Source organism: Aquila chrysaetos, chromosome 26 (assembly GCF_900496995.4).
Source record: "Aquila chrysaetos chrysaetos chromosome 26, bAquChr1.4, whole genome shotgun sequence".
Lineage (NCBI taxonomy): Eukaryota > Metazoa > Chordata > Aves > Accipitriformes > Accipitridae > Aquila > Aquila chrysaetos.
In genome coordinates, this window is record NC_044029.1 from 7,840,901 (window position 1) to 7,852,175 (window position 11,275).

Here is an 11,275-nt window from a genome sequence, read left to right on the forward strand (position 1 = left end):
CACTGCCTCATTTTGTAGAAGTGTTTCCTTTATTCAATTTGTTAGTTGTTTTTCCTTCTTCGGAAAATTTCATTAAGCAGGGCAGAAGCACTAGTTTAAAATTTATTCTTCATATACAAGGTGCTTGGTTTGACCATTTATGAGTAGACCATTTAAAAATCATTGTTAAAGCTGATTGTTTTTGATTTAGGAGTAATCCTCAGAAGCAAAATATGAATTCAAAGAGCTGTGGTTTCAGCACTGTGCCAGCCTGCACATTCCAAGTATACACCCCTTCTGCAACTTCCAGCCTTTTTACCTATGAGGGATGGAAAGCATCTATGTAATTTGCACATCTGTGAACTGAAATTTGCATGCATAGCATTTAAGAAATTCCTTGGAGATTGAAAAGCAGACATCCCAATAAAGACAGACAAAGTGGTAATAAGAATACATGTTACAACAGCAAATACAGGCAACCAATCATTTACAACATAAGCAAAAACATAACTGACAAAGAAAGAAAGCACTCTTTCTGAAAATAAAATAAGGCTTTGCATCTGAAGAATATTTTGCATTTGCATAACACCTTTCAATTTCAGTGCTTTACAAACATTAATTAACTATAGCCATGTCTAAACTAGAACACAGCTTATAAATATACACTGCTCAGGAAAAAAAAAAAAAAAAAGTTTGTCATCCGTGGCAGCCTATACCAGCCTTGTTTTTACTGGTAAGGCTTATCACGGGGAATGCTGAAGAGCTGCAGTCTTCGCTTCTATCCCTTATCAAAACTATCCAGAGCAGTGCATCCTCCTGGACAGGTGTCATGGCAGCAGTTCCACATCTGTGATCGCCGTCCATATCGTAACGGCATCAAACCTTGGTTTACTCCCTCCTCTCTCTCTCTCCCCCCTCTTCCTCCCAACAGAAATATGTTAGACTGGCAAGAGAACAGTTGTGCTGTTGTAACTGCAGGTAAACTAGGGGATTCAGCGAGCACAGAGCGCTCACACCCCAGATTAACACGGTGATGTCAGCCGTGCCTTGTGCTGTAGACATGATCTCAGCTTCAAACCACCCCCCTGGTGCATTGATTTGTGCTACTGGAGCCATGTTTAATTGAGACCCAGAGGGGACTGTTTTCTAATCACTCGATGATGTAGCCCCAATCCTGCAAACACCTCCATACATGCCTAATTTTAAGAAGATGAGTAGCATGACTCAAATGCTAAAACTTAAGCTTGTCTGTATCTGTAAATTTCAAGTACCTGCACTGAGGAACATGAGTTGTTGATTTAAACAGCGAGGCCTGGATTGCAGCTCTTCATTTTAGTGAGATACCTATGGAATACTTTGGGCATCAACTGAAACTATGTTAGCAGTCAAAGACTACAGGTAGGTTTGAAGAGCATTACATTTACCTGGTGGTGACCCGTAACATTTCACATTGTTGATTTAGGTAAAACTGAAACTTTTGAAAATCAAGAGTAAATATTTAGTGCAGAGACAAACTTCAGTTTCTTCCTCCTTTGCTCCTCATTGTCCCCAGTCTCTCCGGGATGAACAAGTGCTCCAGCTGTACTCACTGGTAACTGGTGAGAGAGCTCGATACTCACTGTTAGGGCCAAGAAGTAAAGGATAGCTTTGCATAGATGTAGCTGCAGTGGTCTCACTCCATAGGGCCCTATCTTTACCAGCAAAGTAGAGCATTGGAAGTGAACCTCTCTGCCCCTATTTCAATGAATATCGCCAAAGGGAAAAGGTTTGTTTACACAGACGAGGTCCCTCTGCTGTGCGAACAGCCAGCTGAGGTCTTAATGCAGAAAGAATAATTTTAGATAGCATCCCTATAGAGCTAAGGGGTGTTAGAAGGTGTGAAGGAGTTTAAAACCTTAGCAGGTGTGGCAGGTTATCTATGGCAGGCTTACACAGGTACAGCAAGTATAGGTAGCTCCTGCTCCCTGTAGTCTAAAGCCACAGAAGAAGGATGTGCATCACGGAACAGTTAAAGCATCAGAAGCATTTGATTAACCCTCTTTATGGGTTTTCAGATATTCAACTCTTATTGACCTTAGTAGAGAACACAAGACAACACTGACCAGCTTTACTACTCTCCAAAGTTTCTCAGAAACATAAACATTAGAGATAAAGAGTTGGCTATTCTTTACACATTTGTTTATAACAGGTAGTTCAGATGTAATGCTGACTTCATCAGATAGCCTGTGCTGGGCGATCCTGTACATTTTCTTTTCGTGGAATAGGGCTTGCAGTTGTGTTTTGAAACACTTACAGTGTGCAGACACCAGCACCATCATAACACAGCCTACAGCCCTCGTACCAGGGTCAGATTCAATATGTGTTTCTAACAGTAATTTTCATTACGGAGGAGAGACGAGAATAGGACACTTCTCTGCCATGCGTAACAACCATGCCAGCTCCCCTCCACCACCACACGCTGCTACTAGATCTCATTCATATTTGCAGTGCTGAACCTGTGCTTTTGCATGTATAATTCGATGGCAGCGGTTTCTTGCCAGATCATACCCTTTGTGGTTATGTAGCTGATGTTATACCAGTCCCAGTCAGAGATTGATGCACCCAACCAACTAGATCTTTTTTGAGTAAGGCCTTCAAGCCATCACACAGTCACAGTCACAGTCACAGTGAGGGACTGACTCTCTTCCCCCTAATGCTACATCTTCTAGCACAAGGGAGCTAGGTTTAAATAGTAAAAATATCCATACATATTAAAATCAGTGGGAGTTAATTATCTAAACATCTTTGTGGATTTGGACTGAGGCAATGCTAAGTCAAAAGCCTCTATACCTTTTTATGAGATAACTGTATTTCCTTTATACTGCTTCAGAAATTAGGATACTAGCAGCCAGCGGGATGGGGAAGAAACCAGTGCAGTACATTCCTTTTATCCTCTAGAGTTTAGGTGCCTGGGCCTCAGGCAATATTCTTGCTGAAATAATAATTAACAAATTAGCTGGGAAAAAATATATACCTGACCAAAAGGCACAAAAGAGTTTCACAGAAGCAATCATTTACAAGCAGGTAAGTGTCCTCCATTGCAAGGAATTATACCCCAGTTCAATACATGATAACATCTTCAGGAGAAGAGGTGCATCTTGACATACGTCTCTCTGCTGCGTAAACTGTCTCATCCTGCTGCTTCTTTTTGGTCAGATGCAAGCATGTATCCCACATGGCTTTTCGCCCTTTGAAAATCTTCCTGGTATTAGCTGGTCTGGAATGCCGTCTCTGGCATCTCTGTCAGAAACATTCAGGCATGTAAAATCCTCCTAAATCTTTCATTAGAGACCTATGTTTCTTATTGGCACTAATGCTAAATCTGTGAAAGAGCAAATGTGTCAGATTTCTGAAGGACGCAGATAGTTTTGATTGTATTACTATATTTGAAATAGACAGAGACACTAGAAAATACAATATAAAGTATTCTGCCCCATGTGGAGAGTAAGCTCAATACAGTTTTATCTTTTTTTTTCCATTTCTGTGTCTTAAATTGGTACTGTTTGAATTGCTTTATTCTGAAGTTAACACCAGGTTTATTCTTAAGTTAATGTTCTGTGCAATAAATCTGCGTTCCAGCTAGGATGAAAGTAAGAAATTCTTTTGGATATGAATTACAGAACAGTCTCAAGAGTTTGTTTTTTTTTTTCTTCTGAAGAAGACAAAACATTTGTGATTCACTGTCCCAGAGATCAGTCTTTCCTCCACACATTTGCAGTTGTTCGTTTGTGTAAGAAGGCCTTGATCAGACAAAACTCCCACTGGCTTCAATGCAAAAGCTTCAAAAAAGCACGCAGAAATGTGAATTTAATTGTCTCCAGGTATTACATCATATGCAGATTCCTACTCTGTTGATTTTTTTTTTTTAAATAAGAAATGGAGTGAGAGAAAGATTTAGAAGCTGCTTCAGCCTTGAATTTTCATATGTTGTGTATTAGAAGATTTCTTATTCTTCATGATGCCCTAATTTCCTTTAAAAGTGATTCGTGAACTGGCAGTGTGCCAGGATAAGATTATGAAACAGCAGCTTTCTGCCACTGTGGAGTCATCTGTGATACTTTCCATGTTCCCCTGGATGAGACGAGATAGGGGTAGGGGCTGTAAACATTTGTTTCTGTCCTTCCTGAAAACAGACCGCAGGGATGGAGTTATTCTGACGTTTAGGTAGGGTTTGAGTATTTTCCATGCATGACTGGAATCTAGCAAGGGGAGAGGACTTGTACCCTAACGTTTGTCTGGCCCACATGTGAGCCGACATCTGGAGAAGATCTCTCTCTCTGTGCAGGAAGACGAGAACAGGCATGCTGGAAGCGTACATCAGGAAAACAATATCAAGGATTTTGGTGTAAAGTTGAAAAGTGATAGGCTTAATGGGTGCAGGTACTGACAGGATCTCAGGGACTGGCTTTAAAGAACATAAGAACTCCCTCGGTAATGTCTGGAGTGGTGCACACCTCCAGGGAGCATTTGTTTCAGATGTTTGTCTCTAAAAGATGTTCTCATTCAGCAGACGAGCACAGTCAGAAGCTTCTTTCTGAAAATAATTTTCGATAGCAAAGGTCAGTTCTTCTAAATACTGTAAAATCTATTTAGATTACCTAAAAATGAGTTCCTCTTTTGAAATATTAAATAATGACCCAAAGTTAAATAATGAACCAATTAATCCAGCTCAGCTGAGCAAGAGGCTTCTGAAATGCAGCCACAAGAAAAATAAAATATTATCTCTGTATATGTGTGTATTTGAGGAATCAAACCTGACCATGAGCATGTCAACAGTTTATCTTTAATTCCAGTGAGAATGTATCACTCTGTTAGGAAGCAATTTTAAATGCAACATTCAAAAAAAGAGGTAAACTCTATACATAGGGCATGAAGACTCCTTACCTCGGAGGCTGTCTGGTGGGTACACGGTCCTTGTCCTTCTTAAAGCTTACATGATTAAAATTTGGATAGGAAGAAGAGGAACAATAACGTTAGTCTCCAGTTTGTGGTTTGAAACCATTTATTCTCCTACTGTGTGAACCAAGATCTTCAGAGAGTCCTAACTAAACATAAACCTCAGAAAAACATGAAATATGAAATTAATGGGACATTATCATTGTGGACCAAAAGGCATACAATTAATACTCCCTTTATTAGTCACATAGTGGAGTGCAAAGCATATCATCATTAATGGAGGTTTAAAGTTAGGGGGACTGTTCTCAGAATATTTCCATAGATTCTTCCTGTATTCCTTTGCTTTCTATGTGTTCATAGTCTTCAAATCATTGAAAATAATACTGCCACTTGCTTATCTACAAATGCTATGCTCATCTTTTCTCATTTAGTGCTGCAGGGACTGTCATTGCTTATCCTTGGGTGTAGGCAGCATAAGAATAAGCAGCTTTTTTCAGAACATGGGAGTAGGTTACAGTACATTATGCAAATTTAGCATATGTCTTTTGAAAGGAAAAATTGCTATATAGAAAAAGGTTTATTAGAGATATTTAGAACCCTATATTATAATTGTAGCAGGAAAGTATTTTTGTCATACTTTTAAATAAGGAAAATTACTTTCTTTCTATGTCTTCAACTTCTAAATCCTTCCAGTTATAGGTAGTTTCGTTGGTGTACCTGGTGCGTTTCCAATGTGCCTTTTACAATGGATGCAGTTTGAGCTAGGGCTGCTAAAGGTGTGCTCAGATCAGTTTTAGGTTCTGCAGTAAATCCTCCACACCAGTTATTGGTGACCAGGTATGGCAGCTTGGGACACAGCAGTTCATCTAACTGCTCTCTTTGACTTAAGATGCCACAATAGTCAGTACTGTTACTAAGTCAGGCACTTACATCAAAGAATAGAACCACAAAATACTATTGCAGCATGCTGCAAAAGCTGTTATGAAAAGAAATAATATGATAGGTTGCATAAGAGGATTAAACAAAGAAAGCAAAGGGGGGTATTAGATAGATCATTTAACCCTGTCTGCTGTTTCCATGATTACTATGCAAATCTGTAGGAGCTGAGAATTTAGTTCATGTCTCTTAACATATTTTAATCAAAATCCCAGAGTGAGAAAAAGGAGGGCTGGAGAAGAGACACAAGGAGAGTAGAAATAGTCATGTTACATCCAATCACTAACAGAAGAGCTGCACTACTAGATCACACCAAATTCCTTGCTGGCATCATAGCCTGTCTCTGGTAGTGGGCACTAGCAGATGTTTAGGGAAGAGTATAAAAGCAAGGCAACTATGAGGCAGTCTTTTTACTCCCAGCACCAGGTAATCAGCAATTCAAGGATCTTCAGAGTTGAAAGCTTATTAGGACCATTATATTTAATAGTCCCTGCGATAGACAGAAGGATGTTCTTTCCTAAACCTCGATGCTCACTTAATTTGCTTCAGCCTCTTTATTGCAGAGTGTTCCAGTACCTAACTGACAAGCATTTACACCGTTACAGAAAGCGTGGGAACACATAAGGGAGGAGAGTGTTGGAAATGGAGAAAATGGTACATTCAGTCACAGGACATTGTCTCAGTACCTAATGAAAGGAAGGAGAGAAAGAGATTTGGGGCTGGATGAAGAATGTGCTGACTGGGACAGTCACGTGCAGACAAAGAAGTCTCCACATCTGGAGAGTTGCTCCTTGCTTATGTTTAGGACTGATTGGGGCTTGTAGAATATAAAAAAGAGTTCTGTATCTGCAATATTGAATAAAAATCTGCTTACAGGGGGACAAGGGGCCTGTTTTGTTTACTGCTGTATTAAAGCACAGGAAAATCTTTACATGGAATTCCTCTACAGAGGTCACAGCAGCTGAGGTGATACTACATCTGGACCCAATCTGCAAGTCAGAAGTAACCTGTGAGGTTTAATGGTACTTAGGGCTATGCCAGTAGCTAGTGAGCTGTAGAGGAAGGAAGGGAGAAGAAAAAGAGGTTTGAGAAACAGCTGGACTGAGGTGATAAAGACCCAAGAACCCAGTGATTTTTGTGACCTCTATTGGCCATATACTCCATGGTTTTGCCTAATCCATTTTTTAACTCATTCATACTTTTGTTCTCCCTGACATTTGCTGTCAGAGGGCAGTTCTGTCATTTACTTACAAGTACAATCTTTTGGTCTGTGTTTATTTTAACTTTGCTGTCTGATTATATCTTTCAGCGGGCCCTTGTACTTACACTGTGAGAAATAACTGTTTCTTGTTTATTCTCTCCATGATATAGATTATTATAGGCCTTTCTCATAATAATCAGATATTCACCTTTCTTCAGATTCAAGAGTCTTACCACTCTGCTTAATCTCCCCACACATATTAAGCTATTCTGTATACTAAAACTCTCTTGCTGCCATTTGCTCCCCGCCACCGCTATATAAATATTCAGAGGCTGTACCTGGGGTATTCAAAGTGTCAGCTCAGAGCGAAAGTTTACAGTGGCATAATGAGCTTTTCCACTTCATTCTGTATTCCTTTCTCATTACTTGTTAACTCTCTTTTTTTGTTTGGTTGGTTTTGGTTTTGGTTTTACCAGTACAGAACATTGACCTATGGCTTTGAGTGAACTGCCCCAAATAAATTATGTTTCTGAGATGTGACAGTTAATTTAAAGGTTTGTTTAGATTTTCTTCTTGGTATGTTACTCTGCACTCACCAACATGGCCTTCACCTGCCAGTTTATTATCAGCTAGCAGTCTTCTGAGTCCCTTCTGCAAATCTTCTCAAGTGAATAAGTTGAGCAGCACAAATCCACAACTTCTCTGAAGATGGATTGCCCAGTTTCCTGCCTTTTAACCAGTTATAATCCCAGCACTGACCTTTCCCTCTTACTCTATTGGACCATCTAGTCTAGCATCTTGTATTCATATACTTGGTTGCACTTAAAACAGACATAAATATTTATGATGGTTTAAAATGAGGGAGTCAAGGTACCAGAAGCAGCCTATGCACAGTAATCTAGAGCAAGGAATGGGCAATTTATCTTGTTCCTAAGGTAGCTTTTGCTGCCTCCATCGAGCTGCTCACCGTTGCAGCCAGAATGAAGTTACACAACGTGGCTGAGCCATCCAGCTGCTCAGGGCCGCTCCGACGAGACGTCTTCCTCCCACATCTCTCTGCCCACACTCTTGGCCACACAGTCCTGTTCCTCTCCTCACATGCCAGTCCTGCCAATTGTCTGACAGCTCGGTAAGCTGATTTAACCAGTTAGCCCAACAAAAAGCTGTTTATTCACTTTCCTGTGTCAAGTCCGTTTTCCATCCGTTTAAAAAGTTGAACGGTGTGAGCACAAAGCCTGTTGACAACCAGACCGGGCACAAGGAAAGGGTTGGGAGTCTGTGGCTGGTGGGAGAGGAATGAGACCTCCCCACTTTTAAGGACAGCAAGCCATTAGATTAGATGAAGTCATTTTGTGTAAACCCACTCGTAGAATAGGTTTCACGGAGCTGCCAAGCTGCCCTAGCGCACAGCCAAAGGAGGAGGGCTTGCTCCCTCCCCCTATTTCCAAGCCCTCCTTTCACTTTGCTTCTTTTTAGGTCTCTTAGTCCTGCTTATAGTTCAACTCCTCCCTTGCATGAGCTCTGGAAATCACACTGTCTGACTGATCTTGTCTGATCTCCAGGTAAGCCAACTCACCTCACCAATCAGCCCAAAACAGAAGGAACAAACTTTTGTTGCTGGGTTGGAATTTGAATGAGTTACGTCAGCTTACCAGGAGATCAGATGGTATCTCAGAGACTGTGTAAGATAGGCACTGGAACCAGGCGGTGGGTAAGAGAGGGAAGAAAGGGAAGGAGAGAGCAGTAGCACACCCACTCCTCGTTGCATGTAAGAAGTTCATTTGAAACTCTCTCTGCAGACTGAGATGGTTAAAGCTGGGGTTTAAGGCATTGCTGTGCTGCAGTATTTTTGTCAGAGATGTGTACAACACTCAGTGCGAGTTCCTTTGGAAGATGGCAAATGAAACACTTCAATTTATTAACCTTAAGCTTTCTGATCGAGCACCCAAGATTTGCATCCAGATTTATTGTTCAGTAAGCTTACCCAGGCGGCAGGTGATACCCTAGTGTTTATAATTGCCTTTCCTTCCTTTAAATACCAGAGTGAATTGTTGACACGTCTTTCTGATGATCTCAAGTTCAGTACAGATGTATTTTATGGAGTGTTTTCAAAAAATGAGTCCTGCAAAGTGAACTATCTGCCATTCATTCATTACTTCTCCTAGGGGGAAGAAACTGTGTCAGAGAATAATTTGGCTGAGTTTAAGAGCTCAAGGATGAAAAATGCGACGTTACCAGCTATCTGCCTTTTAGATTTTTGCATGTTTGGAAGGTGATCATACTCAAGACTTGAGCGGTGGTTGCTTTTTATGTCCACGTGGCATGCTGGGAAGTGCCAGGGCGCTGGTCTGGAATGTTGGCCCAATATTCCTGGAAGATCAGAGCTGGAGTTTAAAGAAAACTAAAGACGTGTACATACAGATACAGATAGTTTGAGGCACTTTGGAAGTTTAAGGGCAAACTAACTGAACTGTTGTGTCAACACTGCCTACAAAATTAACCTGTCCCTCTGAAATGTTTTGCTGCTATTTCTACTCTATTCAGAGACTGGTTTATGCGCTGAGGAATGGAAATTTGTGTCGCTTCTGTTACCAAGAGAAATATCCACATATTTTTATGGTTTTGTGTATGTCTTTGGATAAACTCAGCAAGTCTTTTTGCCCCCTATGACATTTTTGTTTGGATTCTACAAATTAATTGAATACCAAGTGAAACAGCATGTATTCTATGGTATACTAGATGTCCTTTGGTCTTGTTTTTAGTGAAAAGCAATGTTCCTCGTTCTTAAGATTCTCTCCTTTATTACTTTGTAAGACTTTATCATACACCCACTTACTCTCTTCCTGGTTTTGGTTAGCCTAATTGTGAAAGTGCACAGACTGAAAGCCTTCTCTTCTCCCTCAGCCGTGGGGAAAATGCCTGCTTATTATGCTGGAGTCTTTCCTACAATTCTTTGCATAGCTACATGAATGTAACAAGCATTTTGATTTACTTGCGTAGACGGACCCCGTTCCCACATTACATATCTTTGGTTGAAAATCATTTCGCATTTGCTAGTAGAAGAGGAAGAATTTACACGGTATTTTAATATTTGAATAAATTAAAATTGTGACATGACTATTCAGAAGTAATAAAACCAGCTACAAATATTGTCGAGTTACTATTTATTTTCATAATGAAGGGAAAAGTGAATGTTATTCTGGAGATAAAGCGATTTAATTTTGCCTCTGCCAATAAAAATAGTAATTTGAATATTAATTATTCTCTAGGAAATTCTACACTGATTTGATTTTTATGCCAAATACACCTTGAACATCTCTTAGGGACCGAAAAAATTTCCGGGTCCTTTAGATATAAGAAAATCCTCTCTTTGTGACATATATAACCTGATTCAAAACAAAAGGAAAGACTTCTATGGAATTAATGTGTTTGGGCTTATGTTCATAATGCCAAAATCAGACTACTTAAAATCTACCCTGGCAGTGGGATAAGAAATCTGAAAATTGTTTTGTTTCAGCTTCCCTATTTTTGTGTTATTTGGATGATTACCCAAACAAGGCTTTTAAGAGGCTCCGGTCCCTCTCTTTGTAGTTACAGCTCAGAGAATTTAGTGGCGTGGGACTGAACTGAAAATATGTGGGGTATTCCCAGAGCTGCCAGTAATAGGTAACCCATGGAATGGGCCTTTGCTTTGTTTTCTTCAGGCTGCTGTGACTATCTTGACTAAGGGAGGAAAGGGGAATTTTAGAAAAAGAAAAGGCCTTTTTTTCAGATAAGCCCTTACTCTGGTAGGCTCCTATTTAATCATCCCCCCTGGTTAATAAAACAATTCCCTATTGTGCTGCACCTTTGGGCGGCCGCATAAAGAATTTGCCCCATAATATGTGAGAAACAAGAACAAAAAAAAAAAAAAAGAAAAAAAAGAGGAGTGATTTATGTCTAAAATGTACCTGTTAAATTAACTGCAGAATGTAGAGGGCTAGAGTGGGCTAGGGCTGTGCTGGGGACTTACCACTTGCCCGCCGGCCCCGGGACCTTCACCCACCAGCATCAGCCTTTGGGGCGCAATGGGTCCGCTTTGCCTTGCTCTGCTCCAAACTGGAGGAGGCGGGGAGGGAAAAAAAAAAAAAAAAAAGTTTTTTTCCCTTCTGAAGCTTTAAAAAGTTTTTCCTTCTGAAGCTTTACTCCAAATCTCTCGTTCCCAGGGGGTTGCAGCGAACAGGA